The sequence below is a fragment of the Lepisosteus oculatus genome, unplaced genomic scaffold (genome assembly GCF_040954835.1).
Source record: "Lepisosteus oculatus isolate fLepOcu1 unplaced genomic scaffold, fLepOcu1.hap2 HAP2_SCAFFOLD_715, whole genome shotgun sequence".
Lineage (NCBI taxonomy): Eukaryota > Metazoa > Chordata > Actinopteri > Semionotiformes > Lepisosteidae > Lepisosteus > Lepisosteus oculatus.
In genome coordinates this window covers 26,012-47,488 of record NW_027168273.1, presented here as the reverse complement: position 1 = coordinate 47,488, position 21,477 = coordinate 26,012, and the positions used below count along the sequence as shown (strand labels likewise).

Below are 21,477 nucleotides of genomic sequence, written 5' to 3'. Positions count from 1 at the left end.
CCGCTTCGAGGCCTCTGGCTGCAGGGAGGCCGGCAGCCGCGCGGGTCCCGGGCTCCAGAGGAGTCGGCCTGCGCCACTGTGCGCCAGCGGAACGCCCGCGCGTCGCTCCGCGCCTTTGTGGGCATCGCTTCTCGGCCTTTTGGCTAAGATCAAGTGTAGTATCTGTTCTTATCAGTTTAATATCTGATACGTCCCCCATCGGGGGACCACATATTAAACGGATTTTTGGAACAGGGAGCTGGATCAGGAGCTTGCTCCGTCCTCTCCACGCATCGGCCCGGTATTGCAGCGCCTCCGGGAGCGGTGCACCACCTTCTCTCAGCGGTGAAAAGACAGACGTAGCGAGCGAAGCGGACTGGAGCTCCTTCTTCTCGGGTCTCGTCCCTCGTCCCTCGTCCATCTGTGTGTCTCTGTGTCCGTCTCTCTCTCGCCCTCTCCGTTCCCGTGCTCCCTCTGTGCGCTCTCCCGCGTCTCGACTCTCTGGGCAAGCAGGCCGGCCCCCTTTTCGGCTCCCGTGCGTTTTCCCTCCAAAAAACTTAGGTTTTTCAGCCTTTTCCCAGGGAGGCAGGCGTGGCTTGCTTGCTGGCTTGCTGGCTTGCTGGCTTGCTGGCTTGCTGGCTTGCTGGCTTGCTGGCTTGCTTGCTTGCTTGCTTGCTTGCTTGCGTGTGTCCGTCCCCGTCCCTGCAGGCGGGCCCCTTTCGACAGCTGGGCGTTTTCCCTCCCAAAAACTTAGTATATCCACCTTTTCTTTCTTTTTTTTTCGGCAGGCAGGCGTGTGTGTGTGCGTGCGCGCGTCCCCGTCCCTCCCTCCGGAGAGGAGCTGCCCCTTGCCTCTGCCCGCAGGTGCTGGCGCTCGGCTTTCGCTCGCAGCCGGTTGGGCACAGCTGCTGCCGGTGGGAGGGGCCTAAGCTAAGGAGGCCGGGCGGCTGGCGCCCCCTGCGGCTGCGGTCGTTGTCGGGCCGTTGACAGAAGATCAAAGAGCAGGGCCCCCGCCCGGGACTGGCAGGAAGGCAGCCAGGCAGGCAAGAGAGAGGGGGAGCAGCGTCCCGCTTCGAGGCCTCTGGCTGCAGGGAGGCCGGCAGCCGCGCGGGTCCCGGGCTCCAGAGGAGTCGGCCTGCGCCACTGTGCGCCAGCGGAACGCCCGCGCGTCGCTCCGCGCCTTTGTGGGCATCGCTTCTCGGCCTTTTGGCTAAGATCAAGTGTAGTATCTGTTCTTATCAGTTTAATATCTGATACGTCCCCCATCGGGGGACCACATATTAAACGGATTTTTGGAACAGGGAGCTGGATCAGGAGCTTGCTCCGTCCTCTCCACGCATCGGCCCGGTATTGCAGCGCCTCCGGGAGCGGTGCACCACCTTCTCTCAGCGGTGAAAAGACAGACGTAGCGAGCGAAGCGGACTGGAGCTCCTTCTTCTCGGGTCTCGTCCCTCGTCCCTCGTCCATCTGTGTGTCTCTGTGTCCGTCTCTCTCTCGCCCTCTCCGTTCCCGTGCTCCCTCTGTGCGCTCTCCCGCGTCTCGACTCTCTGGGCAAGCAGGCCGGCCCCCTTTTCGGCTCCCGTGCGTTTTCCCTCCAAAAAACTTAGGTTTTTCAGCCTTTTCCCAGGGAGGCAGGCGTGGCTTGCTTGCTGGCTTGCTGGCTTGCTGGCTTGCTGGCTTGCTGGCTTGCTGGCTTGCTTGCTTGCTTGCTTGCTTGCTTGCTTGCGTGTGTCCGTCCCCGTCCCTGCAGGCGGGCCCCTTTCGACAGCTGGGCGTTTTCCCTCCCAAAAACTTAGTATATCCACCTTTTCTTTCTTTTTTTTTCGGCAGGCAGGCGTGTGTGTGTGCGTGCGCGCGTCCCCGTCCCTCCCTCCGGAGAGAGAGCTGCCCCTTGCCTCTGCCCGCAGGTGCTGGCGCTCGGCTTTCGCTCGCAGCCGGTTGGGCACAGCTGCTGCCGGTGGGAGGGGCCTAAGCTAAGGAGGCCGGGCGGCTGGCGCCCCCTGCGGCTGCGGTCGTTGTCGGGCCGTTGACAGAAGATCAAAGAGCAGGGCCCCCGCCCGGGACTGGCAGGAAGGCAGCCAGGCAGGCAAGAGAGAGGGGGAGCAGCGTCCCGCTTCGAGGCCTCTGGCTGCAGGGAGGCCGGCAGCCGCGCGGGTCCCGGGCTCCAGAGGAGTCGGCCTGCGCCACTGTGCGCCAGCGGAACGCCCGCGCGTCGCTCCGCGCCTTTGTGGGCATCGCTTCTCGGCCTTTTGGCTAAGATCAAGTGTAGTATCTGTTCTTATCAGTTTAATATCTGATACGTCCCCCATCGGGGGACCACATATTAAACGGATTTTTGGAACAGGGAGCTGGATCAGGAGCTTGCTCCGTCCTCTCCACGCATCGGCCCGGTATTGCAGCGCCTCCGGGAGCGGTGCACCACCTTCTCTCAGCGGTGAAAAGACAGACGTAGCGAGCGAAGCGGACTGGAGCTCCTTCTTCTCGGGTCTCGTCCCTCGTCCCTCGTCCATCTGTGTGTCTCTGTGTCCGTCTCTCTCTCGCCCTCTCCGTTCCCGTGCTCCCTCTGTGCGCTCTCCCGCGTCTCGACTCTCTGGGCAAGCAGGCCGGCCCCCTTTTCGGCTCCCGTGCGTTTTCCCTCCAAAAAACTTAGGTTTTTCAGCCTTTTCCCAGGGAGGCAGGCGTGGCTTGCTTGCTGGCTTGCTGGCTTGCTGGCTTGCTGGCTTGCTGGCTTGCTTGCTTGCTTGCTTGCTTGCTTGCTTGCGTGTGTCCGTCCCCGTCCCTGCAGGCGGGCCCCTTTCGACAGCTGGGCGTTTTCCCTCCCAAAAACTTAGTATATCCACCTTTTCTTTCTTTTTTTTTCGGCAGGCAGGCGTGTGTGTGTGCGTGCGCGCGTCCCCGTCCCTCCCTCCGGAGAGAGAGCTGCCCCTTGCCTCTGCCCGCAGGTGCTGGCGCTCGGCTTTCGCTCGCAGCCGGTTGGGCACAGCTGCTGCCGGTGGGAGGGGCCTAAGCTAAGGAGGCCGGGCGGCTGGCGCCCCCTGCGGCTGCGGTCGTTGTCGGGCCGTTGACAGAAGATCAAAGAGCAGGGCCCCCGCCCGGGACTGGCAGGAAGGCAGCCAGGCAGGCAAGAGAGAGGGGGAGCAGCGTCCCGCTTCGAGGCCTCTGGCTGCAGGGAGGCCGGCAGCCGCGCGGGTCCCGGGCTCCAGAGGAGTCGGCCTGCGCCACTGTGCGCCAGCGGAACGCCCGCGCGTCGCTCCGCGCCTTTGTGGGCATCGCTTCTCGGCCTTTTGGCTAAGATCAAGTGTAGTATCTGTTCTTATCAGTTTAATATCTGATACGTCCCCCATCGGGGGACCACATATTAAACGGATTTTTGGAACAGGGAGCTGGATCAGGAGCTTGCTCCGTCCTCTCCACGCATCGGCCCGGTATTGCAGCGCCTCCGGGAGCGGTGCACCACCTTCTCTCAGCGGTGAAAAGACAGACGTAGCGAGCGAAGCGGACTGGAGCTCCTTCTTCTCGGGTCTCGTCCCTCGTCCCTCGTCCATCTGTGTGTCTCTGTGTCCGTCTCTCTCTCGCCCTCTCCGTTCCCGTGCTCCCTCTGTGCGCTCTCCCGCGTCTCGACTCTCTGGGCAAGCAGGCCGGCCCCCTTTTCGGCTCCCGTGCGTTTTCCCTCCAAAAAACTTAGGTTTTTCAGCCTTTTCCCAGGGAGGCAGGCGTGGCTGGCTTGCTGGCTTGCTGGCTTGCTGGCTTGCTGGCTTGCTGGCTTGCTGGCTTGCTTGCTTGCTTGCTTGCTTGCTTGCGTGTGTCCGTCCCCGTCCCTGCAGGCGGGCCCCTTTCGACAGCTGGGCGTTTTCCCTCCCAAAAACTTAGTATATCCACCTTTTCTTTCTTTTTTTTTCGGCAGGCAGGCGTGTGTGTGTGCGTGCGCGCGTCCCCGTCCCTCCCTCCGGAGAGAGAGCTGCCCCTTGCCTCTGCCCGCAGGTGCTGGCGCTCGGCTTTCGCTCGCAGCCGGTTGGGCACAGCTGCTGCCGGTGGGAGGGGCCTAAGCTAAGGAGGCCGGGCGGCTGGCGCCCCCTGCGGCTGCGGTCGTTGTCGGGCCGTTGACAGAAGATCAAAGAGCAGGGCCCCCGCCCGGGACTGGCAGGAAGGCAGCCAGGCAGGCAAGAGAGAGGGGGAGCAGCGTCCCGCTTCGAGGCCTCTGGCTGCAGGGAGGCCGGCAGCCGCGCGGGTCCCGGGCTCCAGAGGAGTCGGCCTGCGCCACTGTGCGCCAGCGGAACGCCCGCGCGTCGCTCCGCGCCTTTGTGGGCATCGCTTCTCGGCCTTTTGGCTAAGATCAAGTGTAGTATCTGTTCTTATCAGTTTAATATCTGATACGTCCCCCATCGGGGGACCACATATTAAACGGATTTTTGGAACAGGGAGCTGGATCAGGAGCTTGCTCCGTCCTCTCCACGCATCGGCCCGGTATTGCAGCGCCTCCGGGAGCGGTGCACCACCTTCTCTCAGCGGTGAAAAGACAGACGTAGCGAGCGAAGCGGACTGGAGCTCCTTCTTCTCGGGTCTCGTCCCTCGTCCCTCGTCCATCTGTGTGTCTCTGTGTCCGTCTCTCTCTCGCCCTCTCCGTTCCCGTGCTCCCTCTGTGCGCTCTCCCGCGTCTCGACTCTCTGGGCAAGCAGGCCGGCCCCCTTTTCGGCTCCCGTGCGTTTTCCCTCCAAAAAACTTAGGTTTTTCAGCCTTTTCCCAGGGAGGCAGGCGTGGCTTGCTTGCTGGCTTGCTGGCTTGCTGGCTTGCTGGCTTGCTGGCTTGCTGGCTTGCTTGCTTGCTTGCTTGCTTGCGTGTGTCCGTCCCCGTCCCTGCAGGCGGGCCCCTTTCGACAGCTGGGCGTTTTCCCTCCCAAAAACTTAGTATATCCACCTTTTCTTTCTTTTTTTTTCGGCAGGCAGGCGTGTGTGTGTGCGTGCGCGCGTCCCCGTCCCTCCCTCCGGAGAGAGAGCTGCCCCTTGCCTCTGCCCGCAGGTGCTGGCGCTCGGCTTTCGCTCGCAGCCGGTTGGGCACAGCTGCTGCCGGTGGGAGGGGCCTAAGCTAAGGAGGCCGGGCGGCTGGCGCCCCCTGCGGCTGCGGTCGTTGTCGGGCCGTTGACAGAAGATCAAAGAGCAGGGCCCCCGCCCGGGACTGGCAGGAAGGCAGCCAGGCAGGCAAGAGAGAGGGGGAGCAGCGTCCCGCTTCGAGGCCTCTGGCTGCAGGGAGGCCGGCAGCCGCGCGGGTCCCGGGCTCCAGAGGAGTCGGCCTGCGCCACTGTGCGCCAGCGGAACGCCCGCGCGTCGCTCCGCGCCTTTGTGGGCATCGCTTCTCGGCCTTTTGGCTAAGATCAAGTGTAGTATCTGTTCTTATCAGTTTAATATCTGATACGTCCCCCATCGGGGGACCACATATTAAACGGATTTTTGGAACAGGGAGCTGGATCAGGAGCTTGCTCCGTCCTCTCCACGCATCGGCCCGGTATTGCAGCGCCTCCGGGAGCGGTGCACCACCTTCTCTCAGCGGTGAAAAGACAGACGTAGCGAGCGAAGCGGACTGGAGCTCCTTCTTCTCGGGTCTCGTCCCTCGTCCCTCGTCCATCTGTGTGTCTCTGTGTCCGTCTCTCTCTCGCCCTCTCCGTTCCCGTGCTCCCTCTGTGCGCTCTCCCGCGTCTCGACTCTCTGGGCAAGCAGGCCGGCCCCCTTTTCGGCTCCCGTGCGTTTTCCCTCCAAAAAACTTAGGTTTTTCAGCCTTTTCCCAGGGAGGCAGGCGTGGCTTGCTTGCTGGCTTGCTGGCTTGCTGGCTTGCTGGCTTGCTGGCTTGCTGGCTTGCTTGCTTGCTTGCTTGCTTGCTTGCGTGTGTCCGTCCCCGTCCCTGCAGGCGGGCCCCTTTCGACAGCTGGGCGTTTTCCCTCCCAAAAACTTAGTATATCCACCTTTTCTTTCTTTTTTTTTCGGCAGGCAGGCGTGTGTGTGTGCGTGCGCGCGTCCCCGTCCCTCCCTCCGGAGAGAGAGCTGCCCCTTGCCTCTGCCCGCAGGTGCTGGCGCTCGGCTTTCGCTCGCAGCCGGTTGGGCACAGCTGCTGCCGGTGGGAGGGGCCTAAGCTAAGGAGGCCGGGCGGCTGGCGCCCCCTGCGGCTGCGGTCGTTGTCGGGCCGTTGACAGAAGATCAAAGAGCAGGGCCCCCGCCCGGGACTGGCAGGAAGGCAGCCAGGCAGGCAAGAGAGAGGGGGAGCAGCGTCCCGCTTCGAGGCCTCTGGCTGCAGGGAGGCCGGCAGCCGCGCGGGTCCCGGGCTCCAGAGGAGTCGGCCTGCGCCACTGTGCGCCAGCGGAACGCCCGCGCGTCGCTCCGCGCCTTTGTGGGCATCGCTTCTCGGCCTTTTGGCTAAGATCAAGTGTAGTATCTGTTCTTATCAGTTTAATATCTGATACGTCCCCCATCGGGGGACCACATATTAAACGGATTTTTGGAACAGGGAGCTGGATCAGGAGCTTGCTCCGTCCTCTCCACGCATCGGCCCGGTATTGCAGCGCCTCCGGGAGCGGTGCACCACCTTCTCTCAGCGGTGAAAAGACAGACGTAGCGAGCGAAGCGGACTGGAGCTCCTTCTTCTCGGGTCTCGTCCCTCGTCCCTCGTCCATCTGTGTGTCTCTGTGTCCGTCTCTCTCTCGCCCTCTCCGTTCCCGTGCTCCCTCTGTGCGCTCTCCCGCGTCTCGACTCTCTGGGCAAGCAGGCCGGCCCCCTTTTCGGCTCCCGTGCGTTTTCCCTCCAAAAAACTTAGGTTTTTCAGCCTTTTCCCAGGGAGGCAGGCGTGGCTTGCTTGCTGGCTTGCTGGCTTGCTGGCTTGCTGGCTTGCTGGCTTGCTGGCTTGCTTGCTTGCTTGCTTGCTTGCTTGCGTGTGTCCGTCCCCGTCCCTGCAGGCGGGCCCCTTTCGACAGCTGGGCGTTTTCCCTCCCAAAAACTTAGTATATCCACCTTTTCTTTCTTTTTTTTTCGGCAGGCAGGCGTGTGTGTGTGCGTGCGCGCGTCCCCGTCCCTCCCTCCGGAGAGAGAGCTGCCCCTTGCCTCTGCCCGCAGGTGCTGGCGCTCGGCTTTCGCTCGCAGCCGGTTGGGCACAGCTGCTGCCGGTGGGAGGGGCCTAAGCTAAGGAGGCCGGGCGGCTGGCGCCCCCTGCGGCTGCGGTCGTTGTCGGGCCGTTGACAGAAGATCAAAGAGCAGGGCCCCCGCCCGGGACTGGCAGGAAGGCAGCCAGGCAGGCAAGAGAGAGGGGGAGCAGCGTCCCGCTTCGAGGCCTCTGGCTGCAGGGAGGCCGGCAGCCGCGCGGGTCCCGGGCTCCAGAGGAGTCGGCCTGCGCCACTGTGCGCCAGCGGAACGCCCGCGCGTCGCTCCGCGCCTTTGTGGGCATCGCTTCTCGGCCTTTTGGCTAAGATCAAGTGTAGTATCTGTTCTTATCAGTTTAATATCTGATACGTCCCCCATCGGGGGACCACATATTAAACGGATTTTTGGAACAGGGAGCTGGATCAGGAGCTTGCTCCGTCCTCTCCACGCATCGGCCCGGTATTGCAGCGCCTCCGGGAGCGGTGCACCACCTTCTCTCAGCGGTGAAAAGACAGACGTAGCGAGCGAAGCGGACTGGAGCTCCTTCTTCTCGGGTCTCGTCCCTCGTCCCTCGTCCATCTGTGTGTCTCTGTGTCCGTCTCTCTCTCGCCCTCTCCGTTCCCGTGCTCCCTCTGTGCGCTCTCCCGCGTCTCGACTCTCTGGGCAAGCAGGCCGGCCCCCTTTTCGGCTCCCGTGCGTTTTCCCTCCAAAAAACTTAGGTTTTTCAGCCTTTTCCCAGGGAGGCAGGCGTGGCTTGCTTGCTGGCTTGCTGGCTTGCTGGCTTGCTGGCTTGCTGGCTTGCTGGCTTGCTTGCTTGCTTGCTTGCTTGCTTGCGTGTGTCCGTCCCCGTCCCTGCAGGCGGGCCCCTTTCGACAGCTGGGCGTTTTCCCTCCCAAAAACTTAGTATATCCACCTTTTCTTTCTTTTTTTTTCGGCAGGCAGGCGTGTGTGTGTGCGTGCGCGCGTCCCCGTCCCTCCCTCCGGAGAGAGAGCTGCCCCTTGCCTCTGCCCGCAGGTGCTGGCGCTCGGCTTTCGCTCGCAGCCGGTTGGGCACAGCTGCTGCCGGTGGGAGGGGCCTAAGCTAAGGAGGCCGGGCGGCTGGCGCCCCCTGCGGCTGCGGTCGTTGTCGGGCCGTTGACAGAAGATCAAAGAGCAGGGCCCCCGCCCGGGACTGGCAGGAAGGCAGCCAGGCAGGCAAGAGAGAGGGGGAGCAGCGTCCCGCTTCGAGGCCTCTGGCTGCAGGGAGGCCGGCAGCCGCGCGGGTCCCGGGCTCCAGAGGAGTCGGCCTGCGCCACTGTGCGCCAGCGGAACGCCCGCGCGTCGCTCCGCGCCTTTGTGGGCATCGCTTCTCGGCCTTTTGGCTAAGATCAAGTGTAGTATCTGTTCTTATCAGTTTAATATCTGATACGTCCCCCATCGGGGGACCACATATTAAACGGATTTTTGGAACAGGGAGCTGGATCAGGAGCTTGCTCCGTCCTCTCCACGCATCGGCCCGGTATTGCAGCGCCTCCGGGAGCGGTGCACCACCTTCTCTCAGCGGTGAAAAGACAGACGTAGCGAGCGAAGCGGACTGGAGCTCCTTCTTCTCGGGTCTCGTCCCTCGTCCCTCGTCCATCTGTGTGTCTCTGTGTCCGTCTCTCTCTCGCCCTCTCCGTTCCCGTGCTCCCTCTGTGCGCTCTCCCGCGTCTCGACTCTCTGGGCAAGCAGGCCGGCCCCCTTTTCGGCTCCCGTGCGTTTTCCCTCCAAAAAACTTAGGTTTTTCAGCCTTTTCCCAGGGAGGCAGGCGTGGCTTGCTTGCTGGCTTGCTGGCTTGCTGGCTTGCTGGCTTGCTGGCTTGCTGGCTTGCTTGCTTGCTTGCTTGCTTGCTTGCGTGTGTCCGTCCCCGTCCCTGCAGGCGGGCCCCTTTCGACAGCTGGGCGTTTTCCCTCCCAAAAACTTAGTATATCCACCTTTTCTTTCTTTTTTTTTCGGCAGGCAGGCGTGTGTGTGTGCGTGCGCGCGTCCCCGTCCCTCCCTCCGGAGAGAGAGCTGCCCCTTGCCTCTGCCCGCAGGTGCTGGCGCTCGGCTTTCGCTCGCAGCCGGTTGGGCACAGCTGCTGCCGGTGGGAGGGGCCTAAGCTAAGGAGGCCGGGCGGCTGGCGCCCCCTGCGGCTGCGGTCGTTGTCGGGCCGTTGACAGAAGATCAAAGAGCAGGGCCCCCGCCCGGGACTGGCAGGAAGGCAGCCAGGCAGGCAAGAGAGAGGGGGAGCAGCGTCCCGCTTCGAGGCCTCTGGCTGCAGGGAGGCCGGCAGCCGCGCGGGTCCCGGGCTCCAGAGGAGTCGGCCTGCGCCACTGTGCGCCAGCGGAACGCCCGCGCGTCGCTCCGCGCCTTTGTGGGCATCGCTTCTCGGCCTTTTGGCTAAGATCAAGTGTAGTATCTGTTCTTATCAGTTTAATATCTGATACGTCCCCCATCGGGGGACCACATATTAAACGGATTTTTGGAACAGGGAGCTGGATCAGGAGCTTGCTCCGTCCTCTCCACGCATCGGCCCGGTATTGCAGCGCCTCCGGGAGCGGTGCACCACCTTCTCTCAGCGGTGAAAAGACAGACGTAGCGAGCGAAGCGGACTGGAGCTCCTTCTTCTCGGGTCTCGTCCCTCGTCCCTCGTCCATCTGTGTGTCTCTGTGTCCGTCTCTCTCTCGCCCTCTCCGTTCCCGTGCTCCCTCTGTGCGCTCTCCCGCGTCTCGACTCTCTGGGCAAGCAGGCCGGCCCCCTTTTCGGCTCCCGTGCGTTTTCCCTCCAAAAAACTTAGGTTTTTCAGCCTTTTCCCAGGGAGGCAGGCGTGGCTTGCTTGCTGGCTTGCTGGCTTGCTGGCTTGCTGGCTTGCTGGCTTGCTTGCTTGCTTGCTTGCTTGCTTGCTTGCGTGTGTCCGTCCCCGTCCCTGCAGGCGGGCCCCTTTCGACAGCTGGGCGTTTTCCCTCCCAAAAACTTAGTATATCCACCTTTTCTTTCTTTTTTTTTCGGCAGGCAGGCGTGTGTGTGTGCGTGCGCGCGTCCCCGTCCCTCCCTCCGGAGAGAGAGCTGCCCCTTGCCTCTGCCCGCAGGTGCTGGCGCTCGGCTTTCGCTCGCAGCCGGTTGGGCACAGCTGCTGCCGGTGGGAGGGGCCTAAGCTAAGGAGGCCGGGCGGCTGGCGCCCCCTGCGGCTGCGGTCGTTGTCGGGCCGTTGACAGAAGATCAAAGAGCAGGGCCCCCGCCCGGGACTGGCAGGAAGGCAGCCAGGCAGGCAAGAGAGAGGGGGAGCAGCGTCCCGCTTCGAGGCCTCTGGCTGCAGGGAGGCCGGCAGCCGCGCGGGTCAGCGTCCCGCTTCGAGGCCTCTGGCTGCAGGGAGGCCGGCAGCCGCGCGGGTCCCGGGCTCCAGAGGAGTCGGCCTGCGCCACTGTGCGCCAGCGGAACGCCCGCGCGTCGCTCCGCGCCTTTGTGGGCATCGCTTCTCGGCCTTTTGGCTAAGATCAAGTGTAGTATCTGTTCTTATCAGTTTAATATCTGATACGTCCCCCATCGGGGGACCACATATTAAACGGATTTTTGGAACAGGGAGCTGGATCAGGAGCTTGCTCCGTCCTCTCCACGCATCGGCCCGGTATTGCAGCGCCTCCGGGAGCGGTGCACCACCTTCTCTCAGCGGTGAAAAGACAGACGTAGCGAGCGAAGCGGACTGGAGCTCCTTCTTCTCGGGTCTCGTCCCTCGTCCCTCGTCCATCTGTGTGTCTCTGTGTCCGTCTCTCTCTCGCCCTCTCCGTTCCCGTGCTCCCTCTGTGCGCTCTCCCGCGTCTCGACTCTCTGGGCAAGCAGGCCGGCCCCCTTTTCGGCTCCCGTGCGTTTTCCCTCCAAAAAACTTAGGTTTTTCAGCCTTTTCCCAGGGAGGCAGGCGTGGCTTGCTTGCTGGCTTGCTGGCTTGCTGGCTTGCTGGCTTGCTGGCTTGCTGGCTTGCTGGCTTGCTTGCTTGCTTGCTTGCTTGCTTGCGTGTGTCCGTCCCCGTCCCTGCAGGCGGGCCCCTTTCGACAGCTGGGCGTTTTCCCTCCCAAAAACTTAGTATATCCACCTTTTCTTTCTTTTTTTTTCGGCAGGCAGGCGTGTGTGTGTGCGTGCGCGCGTCCCCGTCCCTCCCTCCGGAGAGAGAGCTGCCCCTTGCCTCTGCCCGCAGGTGCTGGCGCTCGGCTTTCGCTCGCAGCCGGTTGGGCACAGCTGCTGCCGGTGGGAGGGGCCTAAGCTAAGGAGGCCGGGCGGCTGGCGCCCCCTGCGGCTGCGGTCGTTGTCGGGCCGTTGACAGAAGATCAAAGAGCAGGGCCCCCGCCCGGGACTGGCAGGAAGGCAGCCAGGCAGGCAAGAGAGAGGGGGAGCAGCGTCCCGCTTCGAGGCCTCTGGCTGCAGGGAGGCCGGCAGCCGCGCGGGTCCCGGGCTCCAGAGGAGTCGGCCTGCGCCACTGTGCGCCAGCGGAACGCCCGCGCGTCGCTCCGCGCCTTTGTGGGCATCGCTTCTCGGCCTTTTGGCTAAGATCAAGTGTAGTATCTGTTCTTATCAGTTTAATATCTGATACGTCCCCCATCGGGGGACCACATATTAAACGGATTTTTGGAACAGGGAGCTGGATCAGGAGCTTGCTCCGTCCTCTCCACGCATCGGCCCGGTATTGCAGCGCCTCCGGGAGCGGTGCACCACCTTCTCTCAGCGGTGAAAAGACAGACGTAGCGAGCGAAGCGGACTGGAGCTCCTTCTTCTCGGGTCTCGTCCCTCGTCCCTCGTCCATCTGTGTGTCTCTGTGTCCGTCTCTCTCTCGCCCTCTCCGTTCCCGTGCTCCCTCTGTGCGCTCTCCCGCGTCTCGACTCTCTGGGCAAGCAGGCCGGCCCCCTTTTCGGCTCCCGTGCGTTTTCCCTCCAAAAAACTTAGGTTTTTCAGCCTTTTCCCAGGGAGGCAGGCGTGGCTTGCTTGCTGGCTTGCTGGCTTGCTGGCTTGCTGGCTTGCTGGCTTGCTGGCTTGCTGGCTTGCTTGCTTGCTTGCTTGCTTGCTTGCGTGTGTCCGTCCCCGTCCCTGCAGGCGGGCCCCTTTCGACAGCTGGGCGTTTTCCCTCCCAAAAACTTAGTATATCCACCTTTTCTTTCTTTTTTTTTCGGCAGGCAGGCGTGTGTGTGTGCGTGCGCGCGTCCCCGTCCCTCCCTCCGGAGAGAGAGCTGCCCCTTGCCTCTGCCCGCAGGTGCTGGCGCTCGGCTTTCGCTCGCAGCCGGTTGGGCACAGCTGCTGCCGGTGGGAGGGGCCTAAGCTAAGGAGGCCGGGCGGCTGGCGCCCCCTGCGGCTGCGGTCGTTGTCGGGCCGTTGACAGAAGATCAAAGAGCAGGGCCCCCGCCCGGGACTGGCAGGAAGGCAGCCAGGCAGGCAAGAGAGAGGGGGAGCAGCGTCCCGCTTCGAGGCCTCTGGCTGCAGGGAGGCCGGCAGCCGCGCGGGTCCCGGGCTCCAGAGGAGTCGGCCTGCGCCACTGTGCGCCAGCGGAACGCCCGCGCGTCGCTCCGCGCCTTTGTGGGCATCGCTTCTCGGCCTTTTGGCTAAGGTCAGAGGTCGAGGGAGAGAGAGCGGAGGACTCCTAAGAAGAGGACAACCCCTTTGGACTACAAGTGGACGGAACCCGGATTGTTTTTTGGATTTGCCTTGGATCACGGACTTTGGACTCGTTTGCACGGAAGGGTGAGTGGGCTGCTCTGCAGCCGCAGGCTGCGTCCCCACTATGGCTACGGATCCCGGGGAACCGAGGAGGGCCGGGAAGGAGCCGAGCGTAAAATGGACCATCCGGTTCAGCTGGAGGTTGGAAACGGAGATGCCTGGGAGAGAAGAGTTTGAGGACAAGATCTTGTTTGACCTATTGGGGATCAGCGTTGCGGAGTTGAAGTGCGTGCAAGGGAACCGGGCACAGAAGTTCCTGGATGTCACCTTTATGAGTGCAAATATCTACAGGGAGGCGGTAAGGAAATGTCTGCAGGCCATAAAGGAAGAGAAGATGCGTGAGTACGAGTGTGGCGGCTTGAAAGGTGATAACAAACGGTGGGTGGTGGTGCACATGTTCGAGCCTTTTCTTACCGATGCCGACATTACAACGTTTCTGCGCCGGTATGTCGATGTGCGGAATGGGCCCACTGTTATTCAGGACACCAGGAAGGTCTGGACCGGCAAGAGAAGGTACGAGGTTGAACTTCGCCAGGATCAGCATTCGCTTGACGGTTTCTCCCACCCACCAGGCACCTTCGCCATCGGCTCAGGTAGGGGGTACCTGTATTATTATAACCAGCCGGAGTTCTGCAGGAAGTGTCGGGGTTTTGGACACCGAGAGGGGACGTGCCAGGAAACGGAGTGTGGACGGTGCCGGTCCCGGGACCACACGACACGGAACTGCAAGGTCAAAGAGTGTTCCCTGTGCGGCAACACAGGCCACTTGTTCCGGCAGTGTGTCAAAAGGAGCGCCGATTTCATCAGGGCGGAGTACGAGGGTGTAAGGCTGGCAGGAGAGGACAGCGAGGGTGAGGAGCGGCCGGTGAGCGGCAGTGCCCCCGGTGGAGGAGAGAAGGAAAAGGGCGGACAACAGAAGACGGTGGAAGAAGAGCGGCAGGAGGAGGAACAGCCGGGAACATCGCGGGAGGTTGAGGACAACGAGGGCAGCTGGGCAACGGTGGTGAAGTCGGGGCGCCGCCTGAAGGGGAGGGGAGCGCCGGCGGCACCAACACCAGTAGTGGAGGAGAAGGTGACGCCCCTGCAGGGCAAGAGGGCGAGGAAAATGAAGAAGAGAGTGGGAGAGAAACAGCTACGACAGGAGACCCAGGAGAAGAAGAAGAAGACCGTCGAGGGGGAAGACGAGGAGGAAGACCAAGTCGAGGTAGGGGGCCCTGAGAGGATGGAGGAGGAAGCAGGGTGCCTGACTACCTCGACCGACTCGGAGGACGATACGGACGAAGAATCCCTCCCTGCAGGACAAGGATCGGGACCAGGACCAACGTCGATGTCCGTATACTCGGTCGCGCAGGAAGCGACGTCGGACGGCAGCCCGTTCGTGACCTGCCAGCCGGACACGCCCACCCCCGAACAAGGAATCCAGGACAGCCCCTATGAAATCGGATACATGTCCACTGGGGACTCATCAGTGAGTACAGCAGGGACAGCAAGCTCCCCCGAGCAAAGCCCGGGGGAAGAGATGGAGAGTGACGTAAACCCCCATGACCCGCCATGACCCTTGCGGCAGCAACGGTCAATGTGAGGGGTTTGAGGAAGCAGGACAAGAGAGCGGCAGTCTTCCAATACCTGTCTCAGAGGCACCTGGACGTGGTCTTCCTGCAGGAAGTCCACCTCAAGGACCTCAACGACGTGAGGACCTTTCGGAGGGAGTGGAGGAAGGGTCCTTCGTGGTGGAGCGTCGGAGGGGTGAACTCCACTGGCGTCGGCATCTTGTGCGGCTCACCAGGTTTCGTCGTTCAGTCGGTCAGCTCGGCAATCCCCGGACGTCTGCTGGTGGTAGACGGGATCTGGAGGAGAACCAGGATCAGGTTAATCAGCACGTACGCCCCAGCAGACAGACGGCAGCAGGGCGCTTTCCTGAAAGACCTGGAGCCCCTGCTGTATACCAACAGGGAGCTGATCGTGGGCGGCGATTTCAACATCGACCTGGGAGACGCACACGGCCAGGGAGTTCATCTTTTGAGGTCCTTGATCGAAGACTTCGGCCTTAGAGACGGGTTTCGGAACGTCGCACACCACACGTGGGACAATGGGAGAGGGATCTTCCGGCGTTTGGACTACATCCTCTCTACTGTAAAGTGGAAAGTCCTGAGCAGGCAAGTGACCCCCACCTGGTTTTCGGACCATCGGCTGCTATCGGTCTCTTTTGGTGTTGAGGACCCCGGCTTCCAGGCTGGATACTGGAAGCTGAACAGGCAAGTTCTGCAGGAGGCGAGATATCGGAAGAAGATCGAATCAGTGCTGAGGGACTTTGAGAAGAGGAGGGAGCTTTACAGCTCCTCGGTGCACTGGTGGGAATCATGTAAAGAGACTCTCGCGACGGTCACCAAGCGTTACTGCTGGATCCGGCGGAGTCTGGAGGAACGCCAGTGTGCCCATCTTCAAGAAGAGCTCGAGGCACTGTACGAGCAGCTGAACCAGGGGGGCGCTTTTGACGGCAAAAGGATTGCTATTGTTAGAAGCCTGCTCAGAGACCAGTGGCTGCAGAGAGCAAAGGACTTTCTTTTCAGACTGCGGGGAGTGTGGAGAGAAGGGGAAGAACGATGCTCGCCCCAGTTCTTCGGCGCTGTGAGGAGACGCCAGGAACGGTGTCTCTTCGAAAGCATCCAGCGCGAAGACGGGACTGCAGCCACGGACATACCCGGGATGTTAGAGTGCGCCACAGGTTTCTACACGTCTCTGTTTCAGGAGAAGGAGACCGACTCCAGCATCAGGGAGAAGCTCCTGGAAGGGGTGGAGAGGGTGGTGGACGATACCTCCACCCTGGTCGGGCCAGTGTCAGGGGCAGAACTGGAAAAAGCAATGCTCGGACTGAAGAAGGGCACTGTCCCTGGCATTGACGGGCTACCGACAGAGTTCTACTCCACTTTCTGGAGCCACCTGGAGCCCTTCTTGGTGCAGGTCTTCAATGAGGCCCTGAACAGCGATGATCTGGGCCTCTCCATGAAGACCGGGGTCATCTCACTGATCCATAAAGGCGGAGACAAGGCGGACCTGGGCAACTGGAGGCCGATCCAGCTTCTGTGCACAGACTACAAGATCTTGGCCAGGGTGCTGGTCGGCCGCCTGAGGACGGTGATGCCGGAGCTGGTTGGGGCGGACCAGACATGTGGCGTGGCAGGCCGGAAGATCAGCTGGAACCTTCAGCTGATCCGGGACACCATCGCCTGGGTTGAGGATAGAGGCCTGCCGCTCATGCTGGTGAGCCTGGACCAAGCAAAGGCGTTCGACCGGGTCCACCACGGAATCCTGTGGGCACTCCTGCGGAGGAAGGGTCTGCCTGATAGCTTTGTCAGGTGGATCAAGGCGCTATACACCGGCGCGAAATCCCGGGTATGTGTGAACGGAGCAGTAGGGAGGAGCATCCCAGTAAGATGTGGTGTGCGACAGGGCTGTCCGCTGTCACCCCTGCTGTACGTCACTTACCTCGAACTCCTGCTGGACCAGCTGCGGAGGGATCCTGCAGTGAAAGGAATACAGGTGCCAGGTGGAGGCGGGCAGGAGGCTAAGATCGCCGCCTACGCGGACGACATCACACTCTTCCTGAGCTCCGAAAGAAGCTTGGGGAGAGTATTGGAGATCGTGGAGGCGTATTCCAGAGGCACCGGCGCCCAACTGAACCACGCCAAGAGCCTAGTGAAACTGTTCGGAGCCTGGTCATACGAACCACGGATTGTCGGGGGACTGACAAGGACGACGGACCCGGTGAAAGTCTTGGGGGTCCTCTTTCACACCACGGACCCCTCGGGCTTGAACTGGGAGGCCAGGTTCCGGAAAGTTAACCAGAAGCTGGGCCTTTGGCAGCGACGACACCTAACGTGGATCGGAAAGGCGCTGGTGCTGAAGGTGGAAATCCTGCCCCTTCTGCTCCACCTGGCAGTGGTATACCCCCTACCTGCAATGAAAAGAAAAGAACTTGCACGAGCCGTCTTCACCTTTGTGTGGGGGCACACGTACGAGCGCATCAGGAGAAAGGACATGAGCAGGCCTGTTGAAGATGGGGGCAGGGGGATACTGGACCTCCCAACGAAGCTGGACTGCGCCTTCGTGGCAGGACTGTGCGTGGTCCTGCATAGCAACCCGCCTCACCTGTGCAGCCGTTTCGTGAGCCTCTGGCTCTCAGCACACATGCGACACCTGACCGTCTGGAGCAACACGACCCCGAAAGCCGAGCGGCTCCCGCTGCACTACCGCCACGCAGTGCAGTGGCTGCGGGCACACCCGGAGGTAAGGGACGGTACAACTGCGCTGAGCCACCGAGAACTGTACAGTACCGTTATGGAGGAGGACAGGCCAGCGATTCTGGGTGTGCCCAGGGACACCTGGCAGCAGGCCCAACCGAAGGGCCTGGACAACAAGTTAAAGGATCTAAACTGGCTCGGCATATGGGGTCGGATGACGGTCAGGGCGGTCATGCACTCGCATGGCCTATCCAGGCAGAGCCAGTGCCCGAGACAAGGCTGCACAGCAGAAGAAACAGTCCATCATGTTTTCTGGGAGTGCGGGTTTGCACAGAAGGTGTGGAGGTCCAGTCAACCCCTTTTCAAGCAGGTGGGCTTGGTTTTTCCCTTGTCCCTAGCATTGGTGATGAAAGGAGTGCCCGGTTCCAGAAGGTGGAATGCGCGCTTCCTCCTCTGGCTACTGATCAGCCTAACCAAGCTCTGCGTGTGGGACGCACGGACAGAGCTGGTTAGGCACAACGTGGAGACACCAGTCCCAGGCATCCTCCAGAAAGTAAGAAGAGATGTGGCAAGAAGAATCCAATGGGATGTCAAGCGCTGGGGTTTTGCGGCTGCGAAGGAGCGCTGGAAGGACTTGATCACGTGGTGTTAAAGGTGGTGGGTAGTTTGAAAATTTAAGCACTTTTTGTACTGTTTTCTAATAAAAAAAAAAAAAAAAAAAAATCTGTTCTTATCAGTTTAATATCTGATACGTCCCCCATCGGGGGACCACATATTAAACGGATTTTTGGAACAGGGAGCTGGATCAGGAGCTTGCTCCGTCCTCTCCACGCATCGGCCCGGTATTGCAGCGCCTCCGGGAGCGGTGCACCACCTTCTCTCAGCGGTGAAAAGACAGACGTAGCGAGCGAAGCGGACTGGAGCTCCTTCTTCTCGGGTCTCGTCCCTCGTCCCTCGTCCATCTGTGTGTCTCTGTGTCCGTCTCTCTCTCGCCCTCTCCGTTCCCGTGCTCCCTCTGTGCGCTCTCCCGCGTCTCGACTCTCTGGGCAAGCAGGCCGGCCCCCTTTTCGGCTCCCGTGCGTTTTCCCTCCAAAAAACTTAGGTTTTTCAGCCTTTTCCCAGGGAGGCAGGCGTGGCTTGCTTGCTGGCTTGCTGGCTTGCTGGCTTGCTGGCTTGCTTGCTTGCTTGCTTGCTTGCTTGCTTGCGTGTGTCCGTCCCCGTCCCTGCAGGCGGGCCCCTTTCGACAGCTGGGCGTTTTCCCTCCCAAAAACTTAGTATATCCACCTTTTCTTTCTTTTTTTTTCGGCAGGCAGGCGTGTGTGTGTGCGTGCGCGCGTCCCCGTCCCTCCCTCCGGAGAGAGAGCTGCCCCTTGCCTCTGCCCGCAGGTGCTGGCGCTCGGCTTTCGCTCGCAGCCGGTTGGGCACAGCTGCTGCCGGTGGGAGGGGCCTAAGCTAAGGAGGCCGGGCGGCTGGCGCCCCCTGCGGCTGCGGTCGTTGTCGGGCCGTTGACAGAAGATCAAAGAGCAGGGCCCCCGCCCGGGACTGGCAGGAAGGCAGCCAGGCAGGCAAGAGAGAGGGGGAGCAGCGTCCCGCTTCGAGGCCTCTGGCTGCAGGGAGGCCGGCAGCCGCGCGGGTCCCGGGCTCCAGAGGAGTCGGCCTGCGCCACTGTGCGCCAGCGGAACGCCCGCGCGTCGCTCCGCGCCTTTGTGGGCATCGCTTCTCGGCCTTTTGGCTAAGATCAAGTGTAGTATCTGTTCTTATCAGTTTAATATCTGATACGTCCCCCATCGGGGGACCACATATTAAACGGATTTTTGGAACAGGGAGCTGGATCAGGAGCTTGCTCCGTCCTCTCCACGCATCGGCCCGGTATTGCAGCGCCTCCGGGAGCGGTGCACCACCTTCTCTCAGCGGTGAAAAGACAGACGTAGCGAGCGAAGCGGACTGGAGCTCCTTCTTCTCGGGTCTCGTCCCTCGTCCCTCGTCCATCTGTGTGTCTCTGTGTCCGTCTCTCTCTCGCCCTCTCCGTTCCCGTGCTCCCTCTGTGCGCTCTCCCGCGTCTCGACTCTCTGGGCAAGCAGGCCGGCCCCCTTTTCGGCTCCCGTGCGTTTTCCCTCCAAAAAACTTAGGTTTTTCAGCCTTTTCCCAGGGAGGCAGGCGTGGCTTGCTTGCTGGCTTGCTGGCTTGCTGGCTTGCTGGCTTGCTTGCTTGCTTGCTTGCTTGCTTGCTTGCGTGTGTCCGTCCCCGTCCCTGCAGGCGGGCCCCTTTCGACAGCTGGGCGTTTTCCCTCCCAAAAACTTAGTATATCCACCTTTTCTTTCTTTTTTTTTCGGCAGGCAGGCGTGTGTGTGTGCGTGCGCGCGTCCCCGTCCCTCCCTCCGGAGAGAGAGCTGCCCCTTGCCTCTGCCCGCAGGTGCTGGCGCTCGGCTTTCGCTCGCAGCCGGTTGGGCACAGCTGCTGCCGGTGGGAGGGGCCTAAGCTAAGGAGGCCGGGCGGCTGGCGCCCCCTGCGGCTGCGGTCGTTGTCGGGCCGTTGACAGAAGATCAAAGAGCAGGGCCCCCGCCCGGGACTGGCAGGAAGGCAGCCAGGCAGGCAAGAGAGAGGGGGAGCAGCGTCCCGCTTCGAGGCCTCTGGCTGCAGGGAGGCCGGCAGCCGCGCGGGTCCCGGGCTCCAGAGGAGTCGGCCTGCGCCACTGTGCGCCAGCGGAACGCCCGCGCGTCGCTCCGCGCCTTTGTGGGCATCGCTTCTCGGCCTTTTGGCTAAGATCAAGTGTAGTATCTGTTCTTATCAGTTTAATATCTGATACGTCCCCCATCGGGGGACCACATATTAAACGGATTTTTGGAACAGGGAGCTGGATCAGGAGCTTGCTCCGTCCTCTCCACGCATCGGCCCGGTATTGCAGCGCCTCCGGGAGCGGTGCACCACCTTCTCTCAGCGGTGAAAAGACAGACGTAGCGAGCGAAGCGGACTGGAGCTCCTTCTTCTCGGGTCTCGTCCCTCGTCCCTCGTCCATCTGTGTGTCTCTGTGTCCGTCTCTCTCTCGCCCTCTCCGTTCCCGTGCTCCCTCTGTGCGCTCTCCCGCGTCTCGACTCTCTGGGCAAGCAGGCCGGCCCCCTTTTCGGCTCCCGTGCGTTTTCCCTCCAAAAAACTTAGGTTTTTCAGCCTTTTCCCAGGGAGGCAGGCGTGGCTTGCTTGCTGGCTTGCTGGCTTGCTGGCTTGCTGGCTTGCTGGCTTGCTGGCTTGCTGGCTTGCTTGCTTGCTTGCTTGCTTGCTTGCGTGTGTCCGTCCCCGTCCCTGCAGGCGGGCCCCTTTCGACAGCTGGGCGTTTTCCCTCCCAAAAACTTAGTATATCCACCTTTTCTTTCTTTTTTTTTCGGCAGGCAGGCGTGTGTGTGTGCGTGCGCGCGTCCCCGTCCCTCCCTCCGGAGAGAGAGCTGCCCCTTGCCTCTGCCCGCAGGTGCTGGCGCTCGGCTTTCGCTCGCAGCCGGTTGGGCACAGCTGCTGCCGGTGGGAGGGGCCTAAGCTAAGGAGGCCGGGCGGCTGGCGCCCCCTGCGGCTGCGGTCGTTGTCGGGCCGTTGACAGAAGATCAAAGAGCAGGGCCCCCGCCCGGGACTGGCAGGAAGGCAGCCAGGCAGGCAAGAGAGAGGGGGAGCAGCGTCCCGCTTCGAGGCCTCTGGCTGCAGGGAGGCCGGCAGCCGCGCGGGTCCCGGGCTCCAGAGGAGTCGGCCTGCGCCACTGTGCGCCAGCGGAACGCCCGCGCGTCGCTCCGCGCCTTTGTGGGCATCGCTTCTCGGCCTTTTGGCTAAGATCAAGTGTAGTATCTGTTCTTATCAGTTTAATATCTGATACGTCCCCCATCGGGGGACCACATATTAAACGGATTTTTGGAACAGGGAGCTGGATCAGGAGCTTGCTCCGTCCTCTCCACGCATCGGCCCGGTATTGCAGCGCCTCCGGGAGCGGTGCACCACCTTCTCTCAGCGGTGAAAAGACAGACGTAGCGAGCGAAGCGGACTGGAGCTCCTTCTTCTCGGGTCTCGTCCCTCGTCCCTCGTCCATCTGTGTGTCTCTGTGTCCGTCTCTCTCTCGCCCTCTCCGTTCCCGTGCTCCCTCTGTGCGCTCTCCCGCGTCTCGACTCTCTGGGCAAGCAGGCCGGCCCCCTTTTCGGCTCCCGTGCGTTTTCCCTCCAAAAAACTTAGGTTTTTCAGCCTTTTCCCAGGGAGGCAGGCGTGGCTTGCTTGCTGGCTTGCTGGCTTGCTGGCTTGCTGGCTTGCTGGCTTGCTTGCTTGCTTGCTTGCTTGCTTGCTTGCGTGTGTCCGTCCCCGTCCCTGCAGGCGGGCCCCTTTCGACAGCTGGGCGTTTTCCCTCCCAAAAACTTAGTATATCCACCTTTTCTTTCTTTTTTTTTCGGCAGGCAGGCGTGTGTGTGTGCGTGCGC

At 61.9% G+C, this 21,477-nt stretch overlaps 16 non-coding genes across 16 annotated transcripts; all 16 read left to right on the top strand.

Annotated features, from left to right (window-relative positions):
* Positions 1-123: 123 nt before the first annotated feature.
* LOC138234074 (U2 spliceosomal RNA) lies at positions 124-314 on the top strand. Its single transcript, XR_011187786.1, has one exon. It is a non-coding gene; the product is annotated as a U2 spliceosomal RNA (small nuclear RNA).
* Positions 315-1,169: 855 nt separating this feature from the next.
* LOC138234073 (U2 spliceosomal RNA) lies at positions 1,170-1,360 on the top strand. Its single transcript, XR_011187785.1, has one exon. It is a non-coding gene; the product is annotated as a U2 spliceosomal RNA (small nuclear RNA).
* An 852-nt stretch (positions 1,361-2,212) lies between these two features.
* LOC138234072 (U2 spliceosomal RNA) lies at positions 2,213-2,403 on the top strand. The gene has a single exon (XR_011187784.1). It is a non-coding gene; the product is annotated as a U2 spliceosomal RNA (small nuclear RNA).
* An 844-nt stretch (positions 2,404-3,247) lies between these two features.
* LOC138234071 (U2 spliceosomal RNA) lies at positions 3,248-3,438 on the top strand. Its single transcript, XR_011187783.1, has one exon. It is a non-coding gene; the product is annotated as a U2 spliceosomal RNA (small nuclear RNA).
* An 848-nt stretch (positions 3,439-4,286) lies between these two features.
* On the top strand, positions 4,287-4,477 carry LOC138234070 (U2 spliceosomal RNA). Its single transcript, XR_011187782.1, has one exon. It is a non-coding gene; the product is annotated as a U2 spliceosomal RNA (small nuclear RNA).
* An 844-nt stretch (positions 4,478-5,321) lies between these two features.
* Positions 5,322-5,512, top strand: LOC138234069 (U2 spliceosomal RNA). The gene has a single exon (XR_011187781.1). It is a non-coding gene; the product is annotated as a U2 spliceosomal RNA (small nuclear RNA).
* An 848-nt stretch (positions 5,513-6,360) lies between these two features.
* LOC138234068 (U2 spliceosomal RNA) lies at positions 6,361-6,551 on the top strand. The gene has a single exon (XR_011187780.1). It is a non-coding gene; the product is annotated as a U2 spliceosomal RNA (small nuclear RNA).
* An 848-nt stretch (positions 6,552-7,399) lies between these two features.
* LOC138234067 (U2 spliceosomal RNA) lies at positions 7,400-7,590 on the top strand. The gene has a single exon (XR_011187779.1). It is a non-coding gene; the product is annotated as a U2 spliceosomal RNA (small nuclear RNA).
* An 848-nt stretch (positions 7,591-8,438) lies between these two features.
* LOC138234065 (U2 spliceosomal RNA) lies at positions 8,439-8,629 on the top strand. Its single transcript, XR_011187777.1, has one exon. It is a non-coding gene; the product is annotated as a U2 spliceosomal RNA (small nuclear RNA).
* An 848-nt stretch (positions 8,630-9,477) lies between these two features.
* Positions 9,478-9,668, top strand: LOC138234064 (U2 spliceosomal RNA). The gene has a single exon (XR_011187776.1). It is a non-coding gene; the product is annotated as a U2 spliceosomal RNA (small nuclear RNA).
* Positions 9,669-10,565: 897 nt separating this feature from the next.
* On the top strand, positions 10,566-10,756 carry LOC138234063 (U2 spliceosomal RNA). Its single transcript, XR_011187775.1, has one exon. It is a non-coding gene; the product is annotated as a U2 spliceosomal RNA (small nuclear RNA).
* Positions 10,757-11,612: 856 nt separating this feature from the next.
* LOC138234062 (U2 spliceosomal RNA) lies at positions 11,613-11,803 on the top strand. The gene has a single exon (XR_011187774.1). It is a non-coding gene; the product is annotated as a U2 spliceosomal RNA (small nuclear RNA).
* Positions 11,804-17,712: 5,909 nt separating this feature from the next.
* LOC138234076 (U2 spliceosomal RNA) lies at positions 17,713-17,911 on the top strand. The gene has a single exon (XR_011187787.1). It is a non-coding gene; the product is annotated as a U2 spliceosomal RNA (small nuclear RNA).
* An 836-nt stretch (positions 17,912-18,747) lies between these two features.
* Positions 18,748-18,938, top strand: LOC138234061 (U2 spliceosomal RNA). Its single transcript, XR_011187773.1, has one exon. It is a non-coding gene; the product is annotated as a U2 spliceosomal RNA (small nuclear RNA).
* Positions 18,939-19,774: 836 nt separating this feature from the next.
* On the top strand, positions 19,775-19,965 carry LOC138234060 (U2 spliceosomal RNA). The gene has a single exon (XR_011187772.1). It is a non-coding gene; the product is annotated as a U2 spliceosomal RNA (small nuclear RNA).
* An 856-nt stretch (positions 19,966-20,821) lies between these two features.
* On the top strand, positions 20,822-21,012 carry LOC138234059 (U2 spliceosomal RNA). Its single transcript, XR_011187771.1, has one exon. It is a non-coding gene; the product is annotated as a U2 spliceosomal RNA (small nuclear RNA).
* The last annotated feature ends 465 nt before the right edge of the window (positions 21,013-21,477 follow it).